The sequence below is a fragment of the Canis aureus genome, chromosome 32, assembly GCF_053574225.1.
Source record: "Canis aureus isolate CA01 chromosome 32, VMU_Caureus_v.1.0, whole genome shotgun sequence".
Lineage (NCBI taxonomy): Eukaryota > Metazoa > Chordata > Mammalia > Carnivora > Canidae > Canis > Canis aureus.
In genome coordinates, this window is record NC_135642.1 from 16,924,876 (window position 1) to 16,949,604 (window position 24,729).

A 24,729-nucleotide genomic window follows, 5' to 3' on the forward strand; every position below is an offset into this window, starting at 1 on the left:
CATCCAATGAGAGGATCGTATGGTTCTTGGTTTTTCTCTTGCTGATATGATGAATCACATTGATTGTTTTACGAGTGTTGAACCAGCCTTGTGTCCCGGGGATAAATCCTACTTGGTCATGGTGAATAATTTTCTTAATGTACTGTTGGATTCTATTGGCCAGTATCTTGTTGAGAATTTGTGCATCCATGTTCATCAGGGATATTGGTCTGTAATTCTCCTTTTTGGTGGGGTCTTTGTCTGGTTTTGGAATTAAGGTGATGCTGGCCTCATAGAACAAATTTGGAAGTACTCCATCTCTTTCTATCTTTCCAAACAGCCTTAGTAGAATAGGTATGGTTTCTTTTTTAAACGTTTGATAGAATTCCCCAGGGAAGCCATCTGGTCCTGGACTTTTGTGTCTTGGGAGGTTTTTGATGACTGCTTCAATTTCCTCCCTGGTTATTGGCCTGTTCAGGTTTTCTATTTCTTCCTGTTCCAGTTTTGGTAGTTTGTGGCTTTCCAGGAATGTGTCCATTTCTTCTAGATTGCCTAATTTATTGGCGTATAGCTGTTCATAATATGTTTTTAAAATCGTTTGTATTTCCTTGGTGTTGGTAGTGATCTCTCCTTTCTCATTCATGATTTTATTAATTTGAGTCTTCTCTCTATTCTTTTTATAAGGCTAGCTAATGATTTATCTATCTTATTATTTCTTCCAAAGAACCAACTCCTGGTTCTGTTGATCTGTTCCATAGTTCTTCTGGTCTCAATTTCATTGAGTTCTGCTCTAATCTTTATTAACTCTCTTCTTCTGCTGGGTGTAGGCTCTATTTGCTGTTTTTTCTCTAGCTCCTTTATGTGTAAGGTTAGCTTTTGTATTTGAGTTCTTTCCAGTTTTTCAGTGGATGCTTGTATTGCGATGTATTTCCCCCTTAGGACTGCTTTTGCTGCATCCCCAAGATTTTGAATGGTTGTATCTTCATTCTCATTAGTTTCCATGAATTTTTTTAATTCTTCCTTAATTTCCTAGTTGACCCTTTCATCTTTTAGCAGGATGGTCCTTAACCTCCATGTGTTTGAGGTCCTTCCAAACTTCTCCTTGTGATTTAGTTCTAATTTCAAGGCATTATGGTCTGAGAATATGCAGGGGACGATCCCAATCTTTTGGTATCAGTTCAGACCCGAAGACCTAAGTTCTTATAGGCTAGCAGTTCACTCGTTTTGAGAAGATTCAGAGCTTCCCTACAGTGTCAACAAATGGGGTGGTTGTTGAAAATTGTATTATCTTAGCTCCTGAGTTACTACTCCATTGATTAATAGCTCTCAAGCAGAGATTTATAGTGTGAATGTCTTCTCTACTCTGGTCTCAGTGTTGTAGAATTTCCTACACATGCTCAGAAATACTGCAAACATCATAACGTCAGAGCTTAGGCCGTTACTTTATCTGCAGCACTTTTTATTATGACCAATGTATGTTAACTTGCAAAATGTTGACACTGGAGCTGTTTGACACTTGGAGTCTGACTGGAGAATTGTAGCCATGGGTAGTTTTTCTGGTTGAACTAACTATAAGCCATTTGACTTCCTCTTCAGAGCAAGCTAATTAGAAAATAGGACATAGTTTCAGAGATGATGGTAATGTTTAAACTTTCCTCTCTTCCTTACGATTATTCCAAATCTCTTTTGACATGGAGATGTCAAGAAGATGTCTGGGTACACACTAAGAAGAGACTCAGAGGAACTTAGAAGCTTTTGGAGATCAGAGAGGGTTGAAGGACTCATTAAAAAAGTAAAATTTGTCCAAATTTTCATGAGGGGCCATCCAGCCTTAATTAGGTCTATATATATTCAGGCGCATATATAGGATAAAACCTAATTATTTTAGCTAGCATAGTGACAGACACAGATGCATTTCTCGGATCCTCCTTCAGGAAAGGACTTGCTGCTCAAGCGTGGTTCGCTGGCAGCCTCCTGCTGTTTATTTCTTTAGGTCCATGTCAGCCTTTGAGCTGGCACTCCCCAAATGGGCGATCTTTGCTTCAGAGTTTCTTACTGGGCAGGCTGAAGCTTTGTCCAATACACATTATGGGCTCTTTTTCTTTCTGCTCAATCCTACTTCTCCCTTTTCTTTTCATGAGTATTATTCTTCAATCTGCATTCTTAATTCTTTCTCAACACCTGCTTCCCAGAGGACCTCACTGACACAGTGGTTCCAGGAGTGCTAGAGGAAAACAGGTGGTAAGATGAGGTTTTGGGCTTGGATCACTCAGTGCCTGATTGGCAATGAGAATCCTATCCCAGGTGGTATGTGGGGGGCACAGATTAGTGTCTGGCATAAGATGTTGGCCCAATTGCAAAAACTTTCTCTGCTGAATTGAGACGATGTTCCATTGCGATGGTTTAGGCATTTGTAAAAAGATAAGGGAAAAAAATTCATACAAGGAGAATAGAATTTTCTGATTGTTATTAAGTAGCATTGATGCTTGTTAGAGGGATTATGAAAAGCTGAAGGCAGTTAAAAATTGATAACTAAGGATATCAGAAGTCCTTTTTGGTAGCTTAAAAAGAGGCCTTTATCTTCAGCATTGGAAGAGAAGAAACAGACCAAACGCAGGGTTAAATAGAATCCAGAGCTTCAAACATAACTGGTTATGTGGCTGAAGCATGTCTGTTATGCCAAAGTTAGGATTCTGCTTGAGAAAACTGTCCCCATCCTAACACATGGATGAAGGGGGTATTCTGTTGCTGTCTCCCAGATGTTGGCTCTCCAAACTCCTCTGGATTTTCAGAGCTTTTAGAGGTGGTCCCTTTCCCTACTAAGAACTAATATACAACCCTTTCATCTGAGGAGCCATTTCTGGCCATTCTTCTGTAAGCTCACAGGCTTCTCTCTAGCCTCAACAAGATATGGGCGGAACCTCTTATCTTGGATGCTTGGCCTATAACTAGGATCATATCATAGCATGTCCCAGATGGGATGTCCTAGATCTTATAATAAGGGAGGAATGATATTATACTCTATAGGAGCTACAAGATCTAGTCTGCATGTACCACCAGAAGCTAGGGGAGTACTCATGGTACTGAATTTTGACGGTTCTTTAGGGGCCAGAACATAACATTGCATATGAGAAAGTTTATTGGCTTGGAGGCACTTTCTTAGGACAGATGATTTACTACCTTGGCAATGACTCACTGTTAGGATGGCTTCTAGAACTAAGAGAAAATGATGGCCCATGCTGACTGAAGTGGAAATGCCAGAATTGCCATTTCAGGTATCAGAAGAAGAAAACAAAAGTCTCAGGGAAGTGGACTTGCTGGAGTGGAGATATTATATGAGTCCAGAAGATCCACCATTGGATTATATTCCATGGAAAGGGGCTGAGGACACACCTCATTTTCCAAAGCTATTGGGAAGGCACTTGTAAAAGATATACTAGCACCATTAAGAATTTCACTGGTAGTTCTCCTTTGAAGATTAAGCCTGGTGGTAGAAGAAACTTTAGCAGAAGTTAACTCATTGATTGCAACTCATACTAGGTGTCATATTACAAATTTATGAATGGTGCTTAAGCCCATATTCCTGGTAACACAAAAGACTGCCATCCTTTAATGGACTCCAAAACAAGAGAGGCATTGCAACATGTCCAGGTTGCAGCACAAGCCGCCCTGTTTCTTGGGCTATTTGATCCAACAAAGCCTTTCAGTATGAAAATAAAAATGCAGACCCCTGTTGTTCTGGAGCAAGGCCATAGTACCTTTGGCAAAACAGCTTTTGACACCCCAGTAGTGCCTTGTAGAGACAGAATACTTGGCCATTGGACCACTGAGTAACCATAGGTTCAGAATTTCCCATCATCCATAAGGTCTTGTTGAACCGCCAACTCATAAAATCAGGTGTATACCTAGCAGTTTTTCACTGTGAATTGGAAGTGGTACATGTGGAATCTAGAACAAGTAGGACCAGGAAGCACAAACAATCTATGAGTTAAGTAGTCCAGAGCCCCACAGTAGTCACCAGAGTTGCACCAGCAGCCCTTTCCTTACCACACATCTGTGGTGTTGGACATATTGTACCACCCAGAAGCAGTGGCTTAGTAGAGTGTTGGAACAATCTGCTGAAGGTGCTGCTGATACACAGGTCAGAGGCAACACTGTGAGGATATAATGCCATCCTCCAGAATGCAGGATGGCAGCATATCCTCAGAATGCAGGGCACGCACACATTATGAGAACCCTCTATGTGGGGCTTGTCCCTCAAAGAAAGAATACATGGATCCAGGAACCAATTAAAGAAGATGGATTGAAATATATTTTTATACAAATTTATTTTAAAAAAAGGAGGCTTGGAACTCCTGGGTGGCTCAGTGGTTGAGCATCAGCCTTCAGCTCAGGGCATGATCCCAGGGTCCTGGGACTGAGTCCCACATCAGGCTCACTGTGGGAAGCCTGCTTCTCTCTCTGCCTGTCTCTGCCTCTGTCTCTGTGTCTCTCATGAATAAATAAATAAAATCTTAAAAAAAGGAAAAAGGAGGCTTATTAAAGAAATTAATGGTTAAAAAGGAAATGTTTATCCAATGACAATGAAGGACAGTTCCCTGGTATTGCTAGAGTGCTAAATTTATATATATGCCTTTTGTTTCTGGATTATTTACATTTTGCATTCACTTACATGAGAGTGTCTAATGTATCAAAGGTAATGGAAAAGGATTTAAGGTATAATCTCTGAAAGAAATAAAATTTCATTTTTCAAATTATGTTGTATAAGGGAGATTTCATTGATGCAAAGAGTACATCTCTGTGAATTTTTTAATTAGATGGCAAATGAAGACTTTGGGCTCTCCCTCTCTGGTAACAAAATGTTAATACTGTCATGCTTTCCCCCTTCTTCTTCCCTCAGCTGCCCAATAAGAAACCCCATATTAAGACCTATTCCTATCAAGAAGTTTTCTCGGATTGCACCAGGGAAGTACCGTGTCTCACCTCTTCATTCTTAGCAAACCTGTTCCACATACCTGGCATTTAGTTAGGAAAAATTTTATTAATTAATTAGGATTATCTTTCATCTCTTCAAATCAGTTTTTTAAAATTTTTTTAAAGATTTTATTTATTTATTCATCACACACACACACACACACACACAAACACAGAGGCAGAGACACAGACAGAGAGAGAAGCAGGCTCCATGCAGGGAGCCCGACGAGGGACTCGATCCCGGGTCTCCAGGATCACACCCCGCTGAGCCACCCGGGCTGCCCCTTCAAATCAGTTTTAAGTGATTCCAAGACAGGACTGTTTCATTTATATTTTTATTTTTCATTTTATATCTGCTCAGTGTTTGAGAAAGAGAAAACACTCAGCATATGCAATTTACTTTTCTTGTTTGGAGCAGCCATTCTTTGTCCATAACATGGGCCAGAAAGGAGCTTTGTTTTTTAAAGGGAAGATTTCATTCAATTATTGTTCAAGTGTTTAATACGTACCTTAGTTAGTATGCAGATATACAACCTTAGCTAGTTCCCTTTACCTCTCTGGCCTTTAGTTCCTCATTTGTAAATTAAGGAAAATAGATTATATAATTAAAGTCAACTAACATTTATTAAATACTTCCTATGACCCAGGCACCTGAGTAAGTAATTTAGATGTACTATTTTATTCAATTCTCATCTTCTATAAGTGAATTCCCTAGTTTAAAAAATTGTAATTAATTGCCCACAATCTTCAGCTAGTAAGTAGTAGTGCAGGGCTTGAATCCAATCCTGAATAACTTCTAAACCCATGCTACACTATCTTGTCTCAGTTTTAAAAGCTGGTGAACTACCAGGGTTTTTTCCAACTCTAGAATTTCATAAATCTAGAAGTGCTGAGGTGGAGCAAGTCAACATCATCTCTCTGTATCTAGTGGCTTCTTGAACACAAAGAGAGAGATGAGAGCTCTACTGTTTTGTGAACATTGCTTCTGGGTCTTCTTTTAGGGTTTTAGGAAACATTAGGCAACTGACACACAGAGGAAGGCCAAATATTAGCAGAACTACAAAGAACCAGAATAGCTAAATGTATTATTAAAGTAGTTTGACTCAAGGTTACACATGATTCTTATTTCAGCCTATAATGAATCCTCTTTTCTCACGTAGCAAAAGATTAACCTGAGTTCTTTCCAGAAACTTCTAGTGCCTTAGCGTTGTTATTGGGAAATGAATGATCATGCAACCTCAAACCTTGGTGGGATAAGTTGATACAGTATAAGTAGAGACAGTAAGTACTAAAATTATGATACAGAATTAGAGGATATAGAAGGCATACGGAGATTTGGTTGAGTGGATAAATCCATTTTTGTTAGTTTGTTGTTTTAACTAGTTTCTGAGGAAGCCAATAAGCTAATATTACTGTGTAAGTTCAAGCCTGTGCCAGGTGCTGTGGAGAACACAGAACTCTTAAAAATGGCCTCTGCCTTCAAGTAGCTTATATATAGTAGCTCAGATTAACAGATATGAATACATGAAAACTTAGTGAACAACATAGCATTATGCATGATTAAAGGTTAAGTTCTATCTAAGGGAACTTAAGGGCTTGAGGTTCCCAAATCAGCCGTTGGGGCTGCCATACTGAGATTCCCTCCTAGGAATGGTCTGCTTAGGGCAATTGTGATAGTATTTGGGTGGTATGACTCTAGACAGGATCAGAGGTGGTCACATGTCCTCAAAGCAGCCAGTGTACAAGCTAGCCAGCTATCTATAATAGGGCCTGGTAGAAACAACAAAACAACAATAAATCAATTGACCTGAATCAGAATCTCCTGAGAGTTTGCAAGAGGAAATCACGAGACACTGAAGTATTGCAAGCTGAGAGCAGAGTCTCATGTTCCTTCCTTCTTTCTCTCCTTGGGAGATGGAAGTAAATGAGGGAACAAATTCTGATTCAACAAAACTTTGACATTGGGGAGAGAAAGGTGGAATGCAGAGGGTGAGGAAGCCATTTGGTAGAGAGACATAGATACCTGGAAAGTTGCTAAGTGACCTTGATGACTGATCACCTTATATGTCCTAATGAAGACTTGTGAAATTCTTCCCAGAGTTAACATGGATGGACGCATAGTCACCTAAGGTCTGAATTTTGCTTGTTCTTGGACTCCTATGATTGCCCATCCTTTCAATGAGCCCAGAATTATTTGAAGTAATTGGAACAAGTTTCTATTTCTTGGAACCAGATAAACCTAACTAGAATAGTACAATAGGAGATTGGGGGGAGGGGAGTCAAAGCTATACATAGAGAAAGAGGTGTTTGATTTGTGGAGACTGTCTACAGAGAAGACATATTTCTTTGTGATTTTCTTTTTATCTTCTGGAAAGGTTTATGGGTTCCAAAAATTCTGATGCATTTAGAGTTCCAATGAATCCAGAATTTGCTACCATTTATCCACAACTGACAATGCACTGATTGTTCTCATGTGCAAAACGATAGGCTTGTTAGGTTTGAGCTAAAAGTCAGAACTTCTTTTGGTTAGATGTGGAATATTTTTGTACATTGTGCCTTTAACCCTTAATAGTATGGCTCCAATTGTATCTATTATCAAAGCATCAAAAGGATATTTCTGAAAATTAGCATTTTTTTAAGAGCAGTAGAGCTGATGGTCTTTAAATTTTTTTCCTCAAGGATTAAAATTTCTGATGTTCAAAGAAATCCATGAGAGTGATTACTTTGTACAGATCCTCAAGGAGAAGACTGTCCTTAGGTGAGGAATATCTCATCTAAGTATAAGTGAGCCACAAAGGTAACAAAGTTGGCAAGGAGCCCTGTAGCACATTCTGAGCCCCATGGGTCCCATCTTGCCTAGAGTTTGATAATTGCAAAGAAAGCTCAATTAACAACTGCTATCCCCTCTGTTTGACAAAGATGAAAAGCTTAGCAATACTGAGGGTGGAGAAGGCAGGTTTTGCTTCCTCTTGACAGATTATATTCCAGGCAATCTGGTGAGAGGGGAAAGAAGGAAGGTCTGAAATAAAAACAGAGTCCCTTTAATTTTGAAAATGGTAGAATAAAATTAAAATAGCAGAACAAGATCCAGTCCCAGAGGCACATAGTTTGTGACATGAACACCAATGAAATAGACAAGGTAAAATAACAACAGGAAAATGTGGGAGTAATATGGAAGGACCTTATCTGCTACCCCACATTATTTACTTGTAAACTCCCTACACTCAGCCTTAGCGCTAAGTGTGGACCATACAAAGTCTGGAATTGGAGGTGTGTGGGGATTATTTGCTAGCTTTGTTACTTTTGACTGATTTCTCTCCCCTGAGCTGGCACAGGCACACAAACTCTTCTCAAGGTGTTCAGGACAGGACTCTACATTGAAGACAGGGTGTCCAGCCTGGCCAAGATGGTTATAGTGTGGAGCAGAGTATTCCATGAAGGCTTAGGAGCCATTGGGACTCTTTTGTACTTCTTCCATAAAATGGTAGATTTCTCTGCCTAAGAAAAGACTTATTTAATTAGAGAAGAAGCAGCCAGGGAATTGTGAAAAAGAAATGCTAGATACAAGTAGTTCATGCTTTGTTGTGAATCCAGGCAGGTGAGATGAACAACTGAGAGTGGAAAGAAAAGGTGCCATGGGGGAACAATGAGAAGAAATCCTGTTCAGCCTGTCCGGCAGTAAAGAAATAAACTTTAATCAAACACTAGAATCTGCTCAGCCTGGATCAGTACCTCAGGAGGCATATTTAAGTAGGTTCTTCAGTCTAGATAGGAAGACAAAACATATTTGTGTATGTGTGCTTGTGTATATACATGTGTATGTATAAATTTTATAGAACACCATAAAATCAAAAGTAGCTTTGGTTGGTTTAGACAATTAGTGGTGCATGAATTCTGAAGGGAGGGATGTAACCAAGATTTAGAATAGTCGGAACATTCTGGGAACCACCTCATGGTCCCAAACTACCTTCTTTTGCCACTTAGCACTCTATCTCTACCCCTCTGAAATCAGTACAAGAAGGAGCACCTTGGAACATATCCTCTCTTTTATGGACAAGTGCAATTTTTATAGAATATAGAGTTTGAGGAGGGCAGAGGGTAGGGCAGGAAATGTGGCTGGGATGTTAACAATAATGGTGATGGTTAATGTTGATGATGATAGCCAATGTTTAGGCATTGCTTCTAAGCAGTTTTAATGTGCTAAGAATTATAATATTTTCAACAAATCTATTAGGTGGCCATTATAACAACAACAACAACAACAATAATAAAATCAACAATAGTAACTGTCTTAGTCTTTCTTGGTTCCCAAGAAAACAGAAGCTCAGGCAGGTTTCTCTATTATTTTATTAGGAAATGCAATCTCAGGTAGCAGGAGTAAAGGACCCAGGTGAATAATGCAGTCAAGGAGGGAGAGCCCGTGTGAAGGTGCTATTTAATGGGCCACCAGTGTAATTAATTGCTCAAATCAGGGGACTACATCTCTGAGAAGTTATATAAATTGTGTCTCAGAACTGTCCTTGGGTGGGAAAAGGGAGATAGGGGAAGAATTTATCTATTGACCCTTGCTTTCCATTGTCAAGGGTATTAACTTCCCAGCATTTCCTGATTGTGCATTTGTGCCTGTGGGTACCATTTAGGGTCCAGCAACAGCTTCAACAGGATAGCACTTGGGAGAGAGAAAGGAAAGAAGCAAGACTTGGGGAGAAGGTGAGAAGGTGAGGCGGTGTTGAGATGCAACTGCTTAAGAAAGATGCAGATAAGAAAGCATGCAGAGCTGGAAGGGGTGGTGAAGTTTCAAGGACTTGGGTGGTACATAGGCAGGGTTTGATAGTTTCTCACTTGTATCACGCAGATGGTGTTCTCTGTGATATCCAGCACCCATATTACTAAGGCGATAAAGGGGATGGTTCTTTTCTTTTTCTACTGATGAGTGATGTGATGGAGAGTACCAACCTTGTTTTCCTTAAGCCTTGGAGGGTAGTGCTAATCTCTGAAATTCCTTTTGGGGTACAGTATTGTTTGTGAGTTACTAATTAGGCCAAGGCTGGGGCTGTGTTAGAGGCTTCCACTTGGCCTTTCCCATATGGTTCTTATCCCATAAGTTGGACAAAAAATGTGAATATTCTTCTAGGAGTAAGCATATCTATCCAATTATATACTTAGGAACTAGGGAATAACCATAGGACAGGTCTGAAGTCCTATTGAACCCTCTTTAAAATGATCTTTGTATGATCTCTATCATCACCTGGCCTCAATAGACATTCACCTTGCCCAGGGAGCTATTTTGGGTTTCTTATTATTTCTTATTATTAGTGGCAGCTCAGTTCTTGTATCTCACAATCCTCAAAAAAATTTTCATATTCTGGACATTCCATTTCCTGGTGTACAGTTACCCTGATAAATAGCTTCAGATCATTTAGGGGAAGAACTGGGGAAGTATTCGTTGTAATAACTTATGTGGGTTACATGGTTTTCCTCAAGAGGATCAGGCTTCCTCTTCAGTCAACAATTTCTGAATCTAAGAACAAGAAAATAAAAAATGTCTTAAAAGCTATGGAACTAGAACATTTCAAGGAGATTGCTATATATTTACCCAAACCAATTTCCTTCGCCTCCTAGCTGCATAGCCAAGTGACTTCTCTAGCAGTTGCTTGGGGCCATGTGACTGAGTTCTGAGCAACAGAATACAGGCAGTTTAATATACACTACATGTGCATGGAAAACTTATTTCATAAAAATTTCCCGCATGAGTTTCTGTCTTGTCATTTCACTCATCTCAGGGAACAGAACAGAGAGATGAGGGGCACCAAAGATGCAATTTGCCTGATTCCTGTCTTCTCCTTTGTCTTCTCTCAGTTGTCCAGTGATTCATGCTCTTTAGATGAGAGATGATTGAATTGGAGTAGGAGTCCTGGATCTGTCCCCTGGTTCTGTCTCCCGTCATCCCGAACAAGGCACACAACCTTGACTGTCTTAGTTATTTCATCTGTGAAAGGAAGCACTGGGTAAGGTGGTCTCTAAGCCTCTTCTCGTCCTTAGAATTTTGTGAAAACTAAATATAACCTAAAATCAGTTCACTTAAGGAGCCAATGATGTATTTTGGAGGTTGCCCATCCCAGGGGTCTTTCATTTTAGCAGGTGTGAAAACCACTTCCTGGCTTGTCTTGTCTTGTTGGGGAGTTAGAACAGTCTCAGTCCTGACTCTAATGAATCCATTCCTTTCTCACTTTAAATTCTACTATAGATTGATGCTGGTCCTGAAGATTAGTTCGGAGCCTTGATATCCCAGGAAAATTGCAGCAAGGCAACCTGCTAAGATATTCTTAATCTGTGGAAGAGTGCACAGCAGGCCCCTGGGGGGCTTATGTCCTCCAGAGAATATGATTGAACATTCGAGTAAAGTTTCCATGAATGGAACTTTTATGCTTAACATCCACTGAAATAACATTTTCTTTTTTGATCTTGAAGAAATCCTCGGAAGAACAAATAAAATGTTCACACCAAGGAAGAACACTTTATAATCATAATTATGTTACTCTAAAAGGCTATAATAAACTTTAAGCAAGTACTTCCTATTTTATTTTCACTGCAAACAATTTATAAGCTGAACTGTCCTCTTGACATGATAATGAAAGAGCAGTCACACATGTCAGCTGGGGCAATTATGTTCTTCAGATGTCTGCTGTAAGTATTGTATGATTCCTTCCTGCTGACACCTTATCAACTGTGACGTGCATATTAAAAAGAACACCCAAGAGAGCTAACTTTAAAATTCTGAGTACTTTCAAGAAGTTCCATCTGTATCAAAAAGCCTTGTATCTCATCTTCCAAGATAGTCTTTGCTATCTGATTTTTCTTGGGCCTCACATGGAAAAAAGAAAGAGAGAGAGAGAACAAAGCCCACACAGGAAAAATATATTTTGATAATAATCATCAGCCTAGTGATTCAGGGCCTAAAAATATACCTGGTTTATTATCTCAGTGAAGAAAAAATCTGGAGTCAGACAGATATGGGTTCCAATTTCAGCTCTGTCATTTCCTAGCCCTTTGACTTTGGTCAAGGGACAGACTCTTTGAGCTTCACATGTAAAAAGGAAAAGATAAAGATTGGATTACTCAGATTTCAGAGAGACCTGAGTGAGAGAACAAGTGTGGGGGCAGTAAGCTTAAGGTCTGGTACATGATCACTGAAATGTTAGTTCCTCCCTTTCTTGGAAGTTTTTAGCAGGATCCAGAGGGTACCCGCTGTGTGCGTACTTTGAATATTACCTAGAGAGACCCCAAGCCCCATGGTGTTTTTCTTGAGGAGGAATGGAGGCTAAGAGGGTCAGAAAGCATTTTGCACCTCAGTTCAGTTCCAAAATTCTCAGCCTATAGTTTGCACATTTTTTTTTTCTCTTCCTTTCCTGTCCTCTTTTCTCAAGACCCAAACCATCTGGCCCAGTTCCTCAAAGCTTTCACTAGCTATTATTAGTGTCCACTGCCCCTCAGCCTCTCCATTGGTCAGTGTGAGCCTTAACTCTACCACTTACCAGCTTTATGGCCTTGGACAACTCATATTTGTCCTTCTCAGGTTTGTATTTTTCCATTTCCTAGTGAAGAAAATCACTACTTTGCGGTATTGTTGAGGAACTAGGGAAGGAGGAAGATTATAGATAATTTACACATAATTCCTAGCACATGGTAGCTACTCCTTTACACTTATTCTGGAGTCCAGCTGTATCAGTAAAGGATGGAAATAGGCTAGGCCTTTTTCTGGAAATAATAACCCAACTAAGTCACAGTGGGTTAAACTGCCTGAGAGTTCTATGATCCAGACCACGTTCTCCTGGTTTGCTTCTGAAAAATCTCCTGAGGCGGAGACTCTGGAAGTTTCACTGAGCTCAGGAGAGTCTTATCTCTGGCTCTCCCATCCCTGCTGCCCTTGTTTAGATAAACTGCCCTTGTGTAAAATTAATGTGGTATAATTTGTAGCTCCCTAAGCTATTCGATTGCACTTGTTAGCGCTTAATTTTCTGAGTGATTATAAATCGATCATTTGATGATCTGCTCCAGTGTCACCCAGGGTTTGTGACATTAAGCTGACTTATCTATCATTTTCAGGGTCATTCTTCTTTTCTCCTTTCTAATTTGGTAGAAAGTACTGACATTTGCTCTTTTCCCAAACGTGGAGATTTCTCTAATGGAATTTATTTAAAAATACCAAGTAGCAGCTTGACAGTGATGTCGCTCATTGATTTAAGTTTCCCATCACCACCAGCCCTTGTCCTGGAGTGACCTGGCATGTTAGAGGAGCCCCTGTTCTTGCAGATTTGGAGGTCTGTGGCAGAAAATCTTTAATTTAACTCTTATTTCACTGTTTTCTGTCTTTGCTTTTAGAACCTTAGAGCACATAAACTACTAGAGTATAAATACTTTTTTTTTTTTAAGTGAGAATACTCAATTAACTTCATCCGAGTGGGACCTGCAGTTATTAAAGGGCATTTTGTGTCTCTGTCACCTAAAAGGAAGGGCTGCTGCTGTTCTCCTGGAATAATCTGATGTGGCAGCTAGTTTGTTGCAGTGAATACTCACTGAGATCAAGTTGGGGAGAAACTCACCCATCTCCTGTTAATCAAGTAATGGCCAACATTTTTTGAGCACTTTCTATAAGCCAGGCACTGTGCTAAGCCCTTGATATGCACCTGCACTGAGAACATCTGTATGGATTAGATTCTATTACTATCCTTATTTTACTGATGAGCCTCAGTTTAGCTCCAAGCCCCATGTCATAGCAGGGTGAATGTGGCAAAGTACAGGGTAGGGCTTCCAAACTTCACCTAGACAATGTGGTCTTTCTGTAATACCACCAGATATTAAAAACTTCAGAAATGGTCTGTAAAACCATAGATAGAGAATCTACATCTTAGCAATTGAAGTCACCTCTAAAGATCAACTTATCTAACCCCTCTTTTAAGGCAAGTTTTGACACCATTGACCTGTTCTAAGCTTTCAGATCCTTATTTGTAGAAGCTCTATTGTTGGGTATTGGTAAAAGCTTGACCTGCAAGCAGCAAGGAAGAAAAGATGGGTAGTTGCAAGTCTTGCATTGGCTTTTTTCACTGCCAAAAAGCATCTATTAGTTCTTACTTCGTGCTTACTCATAAGGGCACACTGTAAAGTCCATGGTGTATGATGAACATATGGGTTGTGTTTATATAAACATAAAAAGTGTCTGAACAGGGTGCAGAGTAGAGTGAATGGTATGTGTGGAGACTTTATGTGATATATCATTTGCAAGTATCTTCTCCCATTCTGTAGGCTGCCTTTTAGTTTTGGGGATTATTTCCTTTGTTGTGCAGAAGCTTTTTATGTTGATGAAGTCCCAGTAGCTCATTTTTGCTTTTGTTTCCCTTACCTCCAGTGGTGTGTCTAGTAGGAAGTTGCTATGGCTGATGTTGAAGAGGTTATTGCCTATGTTCTCCTCTAGGATTTTGATGGATTCCTGTCTCACATTTAGGTCTTTTATCCATTCTGAATTTAGTTTTATGTGTGGTGTAAGAAAGTGGTCCAGTAAACAAACAACAACAAAACAAAAAAAGTGGTCTAGTTTCATTCTTTTGCATGCTGCTACCCGGTTTTTGCAGCACCATTTGTTGAAGAGACTGTCTTTTTTCCATCGGATATTCTTTTCTGCTTTGTTGAAGGTAAATTGACCATATAGTTGTGGGTCCAATTCTGGGTTCTCTCTTTTGTTCCATTGATGTTTGTGTCTATTTTTGTGTCGGTACCATACAGTCTTGATGACTACAGGTTTGTAATATAGCTTGAAATCAGAATCATGATGCCTCCAGTTTTGTTTTTCTTTCTTAGGATTGCTTTTGCTATTTGGGGTCTTTTGTGGATCCATGCAGATTTTAGAATTGTTTGTTATAGCTCTGAAAAATAATGATGTTATTTTGATAGGATTGCATTAAATGTGTAGGTTGCCTTGGGTAGTATAGACATTTTAATTATGTTTGTTTTTCCATTCCATGTGCATACAATGCATTTCTAGCTCTTTGTGTCTTCTTTAATTTCTTTAATAAGTGTTCTATAGTTTTAGCGTACAGATCCTTTAGCTCTTTAGGTAGGTTTATTCCTAGGTACCTAACTGTTGTTGGTGCAGCTGCAAATGGGATCATTCCCTGATTTCTTTTTCTGCTGCTTCTTTATTGGTGTGCAGATTTCTGCACATTGATTTCATATTCTACAATTTTGCTGAATTCATGTATTAATTCATGTATTAATTTTAGCAATTTTTTGGTAGTCTTTTGGATTTTCTACATAGAGTTTCATGTTGTCTGCAAATAGTGAGAGTTTGACTTTTTCCTGGCCAATTTGGATGCCTCTTTTTTCTTTTTGTTGTTTGATTACTGAGACTAAGACTTCCAATACTGTGTTAAATAACAGTGGTGAAAGTGGACGTCCCTGTCGTGTTCCTGACTGTAGGGGAGAGGCTCTCAGTCTTTCCCATTGAGGGTGATATTAGCTGTGGGTCTATTGTATATGGCCTTTATGATGTTGAGGTATGTTCCATGTATCCTTACTTTGTTGAGAGTTATTTATTTATTTATTTATTTATTTATTTATTTATTTATAAAAGACACACACACACACACACACAGAGGCAGAGACACAGGCAGAGGGAGAAGCAGGATCCATGCAGGGAGCCCGATGTGGGACTCGATCCCAGGACTCCAGGATCACGCCCTGGGCTGAAGGCAGCGCTAAACCACTGAGCCACCCAGGGATTCCCTGTTGAGGGTTTTTAATCAAGAAAGGATGCTGTATTTTGTCAAATGCTTTTCCTGCATCTACTGACAGGATCATCTAGTTCTTATCCTTTCTTTTATTAATGTGATGTATCATGTTGATTGATTCGCAAATGTTGAACCACCCCTGCAGCCCAGGAATAAATCCCACTTGATCGTGGTGAATAAATCTTTTAATGTACTGTTGAATTTGATATGCTAATATTTTATTGAGAATTTTGCATCCATGTTCATCAGGAATATGGGCCTTTAATTCTCCTTTTTCGTAGGGTCTTTGGTTTTGGAATCAAGGTAATGCTGGCTTCATAGAATAAGTTGGGAAGTTTTCCTCCATTTCTATTTTTGGGAACAGTTTGAGAAGAATAGGGATTAAGTCTTCTTTAAATGTCTGGTAGCATTTCTCTGGGAAGCCATCCAGCCCAGGACTTTTGTTTGTTGGGAGATTTTTGATGACTGACTCAATCTCTTTACTGTTATGGGTCTGTTCAAATTTTCTCTTTCTTCCTGTTTCAGTTTTGGTAGTCTGCAAGTTTCTAGGAATTTGTCCATTTCTAAGAATTTGTCCATTTCCTCCAGATTGCCCAGTTTGTTGGCATATAATTTTTCATAGTATTCCATCATGATTGTTTGCAGTTCTGTGGTATTGGTTATGATCTCTTTCATTCCTGATTTTATCTGTTTGGGTCCTTTCTCTTTTCTTTTTGATAAGAGTGCTAGGGGTTTATCAATTTCATTAATTCTTTCAAAGAACCAGCTCTTAGTTTTGTTGTTCTGTTTTATTGTTTGTTTCCATGCCATTTATTTCTGCTGTAATCTTTATTATTTCTCTCCTTCTGAGGGCCTTAGGCTTTATTTGCTGTTCCTTTTCGGACTCCTTTAGATGTAAAGTTAGGTTGCATATTTGAGTTTTTCTTGCTTCTTGAGGTTGACCTATATTGCAATATACTTCCCTTTTCGGTCTGCTTTTACTGCATTCCAAAGGTTTTGGTCTGTCATGTTTTCATTGTCATTTGTTTCCATGTATTTTTAAATTTCTTCTTTTATCTGAGGGCTTTTCAAATTTTTTCTTGTGATTGGCATCAAGTTTCATAGTATTGTAGTCTGAAAAAAATGCATAGTATGATCTCAACTTTTTGCACTTGTTGAGGCCTGATTTGTGACACACTATGTGATCTCTGGAGAATGTTCCATGTGCACTTGAAAAAAATGTGTACTCTTGTGCTTTAGGATGAAATTTTCTGAATATGTCTGTTAAATCCATCTGGTTCCGTGTATAATTCAATGCCATTTTTTCCTTATTGATTTTCTGCTTGGATAATATGTCCATTGCTGTAAGTGAGGTGTTAAAGTCCCCTACTATGATTGTATTATTGACAGTGAGTTTCTTTATGTTTATTATTAATTTATATATTTGGCTGCTCCCAATTTGGGGGCATAAATATTTACAGTTGTTAGATCTTCTTGATGGGTAGACCCCTTAATAATGATATAATGCCCTTCTTCATCATTTGCTACAGTCTTTGTTTTAAAATCTATTTTATCTGATATAAGGATGGTTACTCTGGCTTTCTTTTGACGTCCTTTTGCAGGATAAATGTTTCTCCATCCCCTCACATTCATTCTGCAAGTGTCTTTAGGTCTAAAATGAGTCTCTTATAGGCAGTATATAGTTGGATATTGTTGCTGTTGTTGTTGTTGTTTAACCCATTCTGTATCCCAAATCTTTTGATTGGAAGAGTTAGTCTGTTTACATTTGGAGTGATTATTGAAAGATATGAATTTAGTATCATTGTATTATCTGTAGATGGTGATGCTGTTTCTGGTCCTTTCTGGTCTTTGTTGATTTTGGTCTTTTCTTTCTTTCTTTTTTTTTTTTTTAAAGATTTTATTTATTTATTCATGAGAGGCACAGAGAGAGAGAGGCAGAGACACAGGCAGAGGGAGAAGCAGACTCCATGCAAGAAACCTGACTTGGGACCCAATCCTGGGTCTCTAGGATCATGCTCTGGGCCGAAGGTGGTGCTAAACCACTGAGCCACCCAGGCTGCCCTGGTCTTTTATTTCCACTCAAAGAGTCTCCGTATTTCTTGTAGGGCTTGTTTAGTAGTCACTTAGTAGTTTTTGTTTGTCTGGGGAACTCTTTATTTTTTCTAATATTCTAAATGACAGTCTCCTGGATAAGGAATTCTTGGCTGCATATTTTCCCCATTTAGAACATTGAATATATCCTACTACTCCCTTCTGGCTCATCGAGTTTCTTTAGTTCTCTTTTTCTCTCTCCTTCTGGGTCTCCTATCAAATAAATATTATTTCATTTTAATAAGTCTGAGTTCCCTAAGTCTATCTTCATGATCCATGACCTCTTCTTTTCAGCTTTGTTATTTTCTATAATTTTATCTTCTGTATCACTGATTTGTTCCTCTGCTTCATCCATCCTCATTTTTATGGTCTTCATTTGGATTTGTATCTCAGTTATAGCATATTTAATTTTGGCCTAAGTTTTAGTTCTTTATTCTCTGTAGTAAGGGATTCTCTAGTGTCTTTTAAGCTTCTTTCAAGCCCAGCTAGTATCCTTATAATTGTTATTTTAAATTTAGTTCAGACATCTTACTTATATCCACATTGATTAAATCTCTGGCTATCATTTCTTCCTGTTTTTTTTTTTTTTCTCTTGGGGTGAATTCCTCTCTTTTGTCATTTTGGAGGGGAAAAAGAAAAAAAATAAAAAAAATGGAAAAAAATTAAAAAATAAAATACATAAAGGAAGCTAGATCCTAGGTGTGTTATGGTCTACTTATTACAAGAAGCTTGTTAGAAAAAAGAAAAGGAAAAGGAAAAGAGAAAAAATAAAAATTAAAAATAAAATAGTATAAATAACTAATTGCTCTATGTCCAAAAAACAAATACATAAATAAAACCAGACCAAAACAAAAACAAAAACAAAAACAAAAAAAACCACAACCAGAAACAAATAACAATCAAACCAAAAAACAAAAAAGCCCCCAAATGCTAGATCCTGTTTCCCTTAAAGCTGAAGCCTTCTGGCACTCTATAATGGACTTGGTATGGGTGAGGAGTTTGTGCTGGTCTTCCTGGGGAAGGATCTGCTGCTCTGATTCTCAGGTGGAATTGCCCTAGTGGAGATGTGCCCTAGTGGAGGGCAGGGGAAGGGGAAGCTTGGTGTAGCGGCTCTATTCTGCTTTTGGTGGTGCTATTTAGCTCACTGAGGTGGATCAAGCTGGTGGGTGTGGGGAGAAAATGGTCTTGCCTGGTTTTCTCAATGCATGTCACCTCTTTTTAGTGAGGCCCCCTGTATCCCTGGTTTCTGTCAGATTTCTACCTTACTCTGTCTGTGTTAGAGCTTTTTACCTGCCAAATGGTACAGCACTCCTATGTTTTATCTCAGGCGTGGTTGTGTTTCAAAACCCCACATTTCAGAGACCCCTGAGGTTTGGACCCACCCTGATCCTCCTGGTGGGGGTAGAGAGAGTTTCCCTACATTGTGGCCAGTGCTGGCTAGTAGCAGAAGACAGTGGTGCAACCTTTTAGCAGTTCAGAGTTTATGGTGAATTGCAGCACACAGCTGGGGCCAGGTTATGTAGCCCTCAGCCAGTGTCTTCGTTCCATACTGGTGGGTGGGACAGCTCAATGGGCCCTCAGGGTCCTTTGCCCACCAGAAAGGCCTATCACCTCTCCCAAATGCCTCAAGCTGTGGCCAGTGCCTGCATGTCCCAGAAGATAGTGGCACCACCATGCAGCAGTTTAGAGTTTACGGTAAATTGCAACATACAGATGGCACTGGGATTTGTAGCCCTCAGTGGGTGTCTTTGTTCCTATATTGGTGGGTGGCGGCTCAATGGCTCCAATAGGGTCTTTTGCCTTAAGAGAGGCTATAGCACCTCTCTGAAACACACCACTTCTCTCTGTGACCCTTGGGATCCTCAGGCTGCCCACTGCTGGGGCTTAGCCCTGCTTTCCCCCTTGAGCACCCCTCAGTTCCTCAGGCATTAATAGGGCTATGTCCCAAACCTCTGATACCTTAGAATCTCTACTGTATTTATAGAAAACTGGTGGTATTGTACTCTTCTCCTTTTCTTCCATCAACGGTTTTGAGCAGTAGTTTTCTTGTGTGTATTTTCACTCTTTATTTTTTCCCCTATGGGTTTTCTCTCTCTCCTCCTCTCTTGCTACTCCCTCTGCAGGCAGGGTTCCCTCACCTAGGGAGCGCCCACCAACTGTCCATAGTTCCTACCTTCCATGGGTCACTCTTCTGATTTGAGGACATGCAGCTTTGTTCTCTAAGACTTCTGACTGATTTCTTGGGTTCTCAGAATGATTTGATATTTATCCAGCTGTGTTTGAGTGAGGAGGCAGGCTAGGGGTCATCCTACTCCTCCACCATCTTACCTCCCTCTGATGGTGAGGTTTTAGAACTCAGAATGCAATAAGTTTAGAACCTAGAACTCTTACGTTTTAATCGAAAGAGCACCAGAAAAAATATCACATTTGGGTTGATAAGTTCAGTATTTCCCCTCCTGGATCAGGAAAGACTAGAATCTGAGAACGGCGGGCAGGAGTGATTAAAAGATCCTGGAGTGGGATCCCTGGGTGGCACAGCGGTTTGGCGCCTGCCTTTGGCCCAGGGCGTGATCCTGGAGACCCGGGATCGAATCCCACGTCGGGCTCCCGGTGCATGGAGCCTGCTTCTCCCTCTGCCTGTGTCTCTGCCTCTCTCTCTCTCTCTCTCTGTGACTATCATAAATAAATAAAAATTAAAAATAAAATAAAATAAAATAAAAGATCCTGGAGTTAGTATATGAGACAAGAGTTTAGGGCTACAGTCTGTGTAGATATAACCCTTTCTCTAACTTGTCTAAAATTAGTGAGGCAGTTTGGACTTATTGACAGAAAATGAATTCATTCCCTGTCTACTAAACAAGGTTTTTTTTCATGACTTTATGCTGTCACATATATTTGGACCGAAACCCATGTCGTTGACCAACAATGAGAGGAAAGACAAAGGAAGATTATGGAGGAGGGTGAGAAATTTCATTTGCAACAAATCTCAAATATACCCCCTCCTTTCTATTCCCTTTACCATAACTCCAGTGCAAGATCTTATGTTTCACTTAGTGTTGCCTTATAATGATAATAAATGCGATAGTAAAACAAGCTTACATTTTTAAGTACTTAGTATGTATCACATATCAAGTGCTTTCCATATATTAATTCATTTAATGCTCACAACCAATCTCTGCAGTAGGTAATATTTCTATGCCTACTTTATAGATGTGGAAATAGGCTTAGGGTGGTTGAGAAACTTGCCTACTACATTCACACAGAAAGCACCAGAGCAGGAATTCCATATCAGACAGTTGGGCTCCAGAGCCCAAGTCTGTAATCACTAATACTTTGTTGTCTTCCAACTAAATGTCTTGCCTCTTGGCTAGCCTTATGCTGCTGTCAGATTTAATGTTCTTAAAATACTACTTTGAACATTTTATTCCTGTGCTCGAAAGCTTTCCTGGCTTCTTCCCAAATACAGAATGTAAAGTCCAAACTCTTCAGCCAGGCAACACACAGTCTGGCTCCAGGCTAGCTTGCCAGCACTGTCTCCTCTACTACTCTCAGTGACCTTGCACTCCTGGCAGGCTAGCCTACTCAGTGCCTCTCTCACCCCTGACTCAACTCTTCTCTGAACTTACTAGGTACTTTTTTTCTTCTTGACTTCTTGTTTATATACCATTTTCTCTGTCAAGTATTTTCTCCTCTCTCTTCTCTTTTTCAGCTATTTAGACTCAGCACAAGACTTGCATTCAGCAGAGTGACCAGGATGTGATGGGATCCTAAATCATGCTTAAAGGAGAAAAGACTCAGGGAAAAAACCACCATCTTTAATTAAAAGGCTGCCATGTGGAAGAGGTTTAGAGTCGTTTTGTTCAGCCCGAGGCAGTGACAGCTAACTAAGACTTGTGAAGAGAAAGAAGTGAACGGAAGACAGCATGTCCTTTCATCTTGGGAGAGTTCTAAGTTTTAAGTTTAAGATCACTAGTGAATAGATGGTCTCTTTACGATGGTGATTAAATTATATTTTGTGGCCCACTGCTGGTCAAAAAAAGTCTTCTTGATGAGTCAAAACCGGATCCAAAATTCAACTCCCTTCTTTAAATGGCAGCTACTCAGAAGGCACGATTTCCTTGGATTTTGGTTTTGTTAGCCATTGAAGGTATCTGAATGAAGACTTATAAAATGTTGTTCATAAATGAAAATATGTGCACTTACCAGCTTACAGAGGAGGAGTAATTTAACAAATGGTGTTTAGCAATTGCCAGCATGGCAAAACTATTTTTGTATATTTACAGATAGAGATTAGGAACTCTCAGAAAAGTTCCAGATGCATTGCTTCATAATTAATTGCTGCCTTTCTTTTTAAACTATGATAATTTGATAATATTTATGATGCATTTATAACAATGTTTGAATTAAAAATTATTAGTTTAGCATCGTTATTTAGTTAATTGTGTGAATTGTTTCATTAACACTATGGATATAGTAGGATATATTTGCTTCAGGAGCATTTTGCACCTATAATTTACCATTAGCTAGACTTTAAAACTATATTTAGCTCAAAATGAGTTATTCTTACCTCTGTTGACATACCTATATGTATATAAACCCAAACCTCCTCTCTTCCACTTTCAAATTGCTTTGCTTATTCAATGGCTTCATTTTTATTATCACCAAGTATTACCCTATTTCCAAAAGAAGAAGACAGGCCCTGGGATCCAAGTATGTTTCTGACAAAAATGTCTACGTGATATTTTTCTGCAGTGAGGATTCAAAAACCAGATGGATGATTCAATGAAATGGCATTTCTGTTTTCTTCTGATTTTTCTGTTTTTTTTTTTTTTTAAACATATAATGTTTTATTCATTACGGGTACACTATATAGTGATTCAACAATTCATACACACCTGGTAATTTACTATCTCAACAACTTTCCTATGTATCTTACAGTGTTAGTTATTGTTATCATGTTGCACATTACATCCCTACTACTTATTTGTCTTATAACCAGAAGTTTGTTTATAAATTCTTCCAATTTCCCCCTGGCAAGCACACATCTGGTCTCTTTTTCTAAGTCTTGGTTTTTTTTTTTCCTCAGATTCCACATAGAAGTGAGATCATATGGTGTTTATCTTTCTCTATCTGACTTATTTCACTTAGCATAATGCCTTCAGGGTCCATCCATGTTGTTGCAAATGATAAGATTTTCTTGTTTTGTTTTTTTTTTTTAAACGGATGAATAATATTCCATTTTATGTAAGTGTATGCATATATGCATATTATATGTATGTTTATATATCCATATATTTTTATATTTCACAACTTCTTTATCCATTTATCTATTGATGGACACTGAGATTGTTACCATGTCTTGGCTATTGTAGATAATGCTGCTATGGACATAGGGATGCAGATATATTTTTGAATTAGTGTTTTCATTTACTTTGGATATAGTCCAAGAAATGGAACTGCTGGATCATGTGGTAGTCCTATTTTTAATTTTTTAAGGATCCTCCATAGTTTTCCACAGTGACTCTACCAATCTACAATCCCAACAATGCACAAGGGCTCCTTTTCTCCATATCCATGCCAACATGTGCTATTTTTTTCTTGTAGGTGATGGTCATTTTGAAAGGCATAGGTGATAATATCTTATTGTTGTTTTAATTTGCATTTATCTAATGACTCGTGGTGTTGAGCACATTTTCATGTACCTGTTGACCTTTCATATATTTTATTTGAAGAAATCTCTGTTCAGGTCCTTTGCCCATTTTTAATTGGGTTATTTGTCTTTGGCTTTGTTATTGAATTGTATGAGTTCTTTATATATTTTGGATGTTAAGCCCTTATCACATGTATGATTTGATACCTGTGACTTGTCATATGGCTTTTATTATATTGAGATATGTTCCTTCTATGCCTAATTTGTTAAGAGTTTTTATCTTGAATAGATGTTGAATTTTGTCAAATGCTTTTTCTGTGTCTATTGAGATTATATAATTTTTTTCTTCCATTCTATGAATGTGATGAATCATATTGATTGATTTGTGTATGTTAAATCATCCCTGCATCCTAGCAATAAACCCACTTGATCATGGTGAATATTGCTTTTAATGTGCTGCTAACTTTGGTTTGCCAGTATTTTGTTCAGAATTTTTGTATCTGTATTACTAAAGTAGTTTTCCTTTTAGTAGCATCCTTTTCTGGTTTTAGTATCCCGATCATGCTGGCCTTATAAAATGAGTCTGGGAATACTTCCTCCTCTTCAATTTTTGGAAGATTTTGAGAAAGATTGCTGTTAATTCTTCTTTAAATGTCTGGTTAAGTTCACCAGTGAAGCCATCTGGTCCTGGACTTTTCTTCATTGGAAGATTTTTGATTATTGATTAAATCTTCTTACAAATAATTGATCTATTTAGATTTTCTATTTTTTCCTGATTCAGTCTTCATAAATTATAAGTTTCTAAGAGATTTTCTATTTCTTCTAGATTGTCCAGTTTCTTGGCATATAGTTGCTCCTTATGATTATTCGAATTTCTGTGGTATCCATTGTAATATCTCCTTTTTAAAAATGTATAATTGTGTTGGTCCTTTCTCTTTTTTTCCTTGACTATTCTAGCTGAGGGTTTGTCAATTTTGTTTGTCTTTTTAAAGAACAAATTCTTAGTTTGGTTAATCTTTTCTGTTCTTTATTTTGGCTCTAATAGTTATTATTTCATGTCATTGGCTAACTTTGGACTCAGTTTGTTCTTCTTTTTCTAGTTTCTTAAGGCTTGGAGTTAGATTCTTTATATGGCATTTGTTTTGTTTCTTTTTTTTTTTTCTTTTGGCATCTGTTTTGTTTCTTAATGTACATTTTTATTATTATGAACTTCCCACTTAGGACTGTTTTTGCTGCATCCCGCATGTTCCA

General features: G+C 38.6%; 1 long non-coding RNA gene across 11 annotated transcripts in view; it reads left to right on the forward strand.

The window, feature by feature from the left end:
- Positions 1 to 23,918, forward strand: part of LOC144303157 (uncharacterized) — a 177,214-nt gene extending 153,296 nt beyond the window's left edge. For 8 of the 11 annotated variants that reach the window (XR_013370176.1, XR_013370175.1, XR_013370177.1 and 5 more), the window contains 2 exons: positions 10,813 to 10,961; positions 21,538 to 23,918. This is a non-coding gene — a long non-coding RNA (uncharacterized LOC144303157). Of the gene's footprint in view, positions 1 to 10,812; positions 10,962 to 11,200; positions 11,628 to 21,537 lie in introns of those variants that run through there. The other 3 variants (XR_013370168.1, XR_013370170.1, XR_013370169.1) reach the window with 2 other exon arrangements.
- Positions 23,919 to 24,729: the final 811 nt, after the last annotated feature.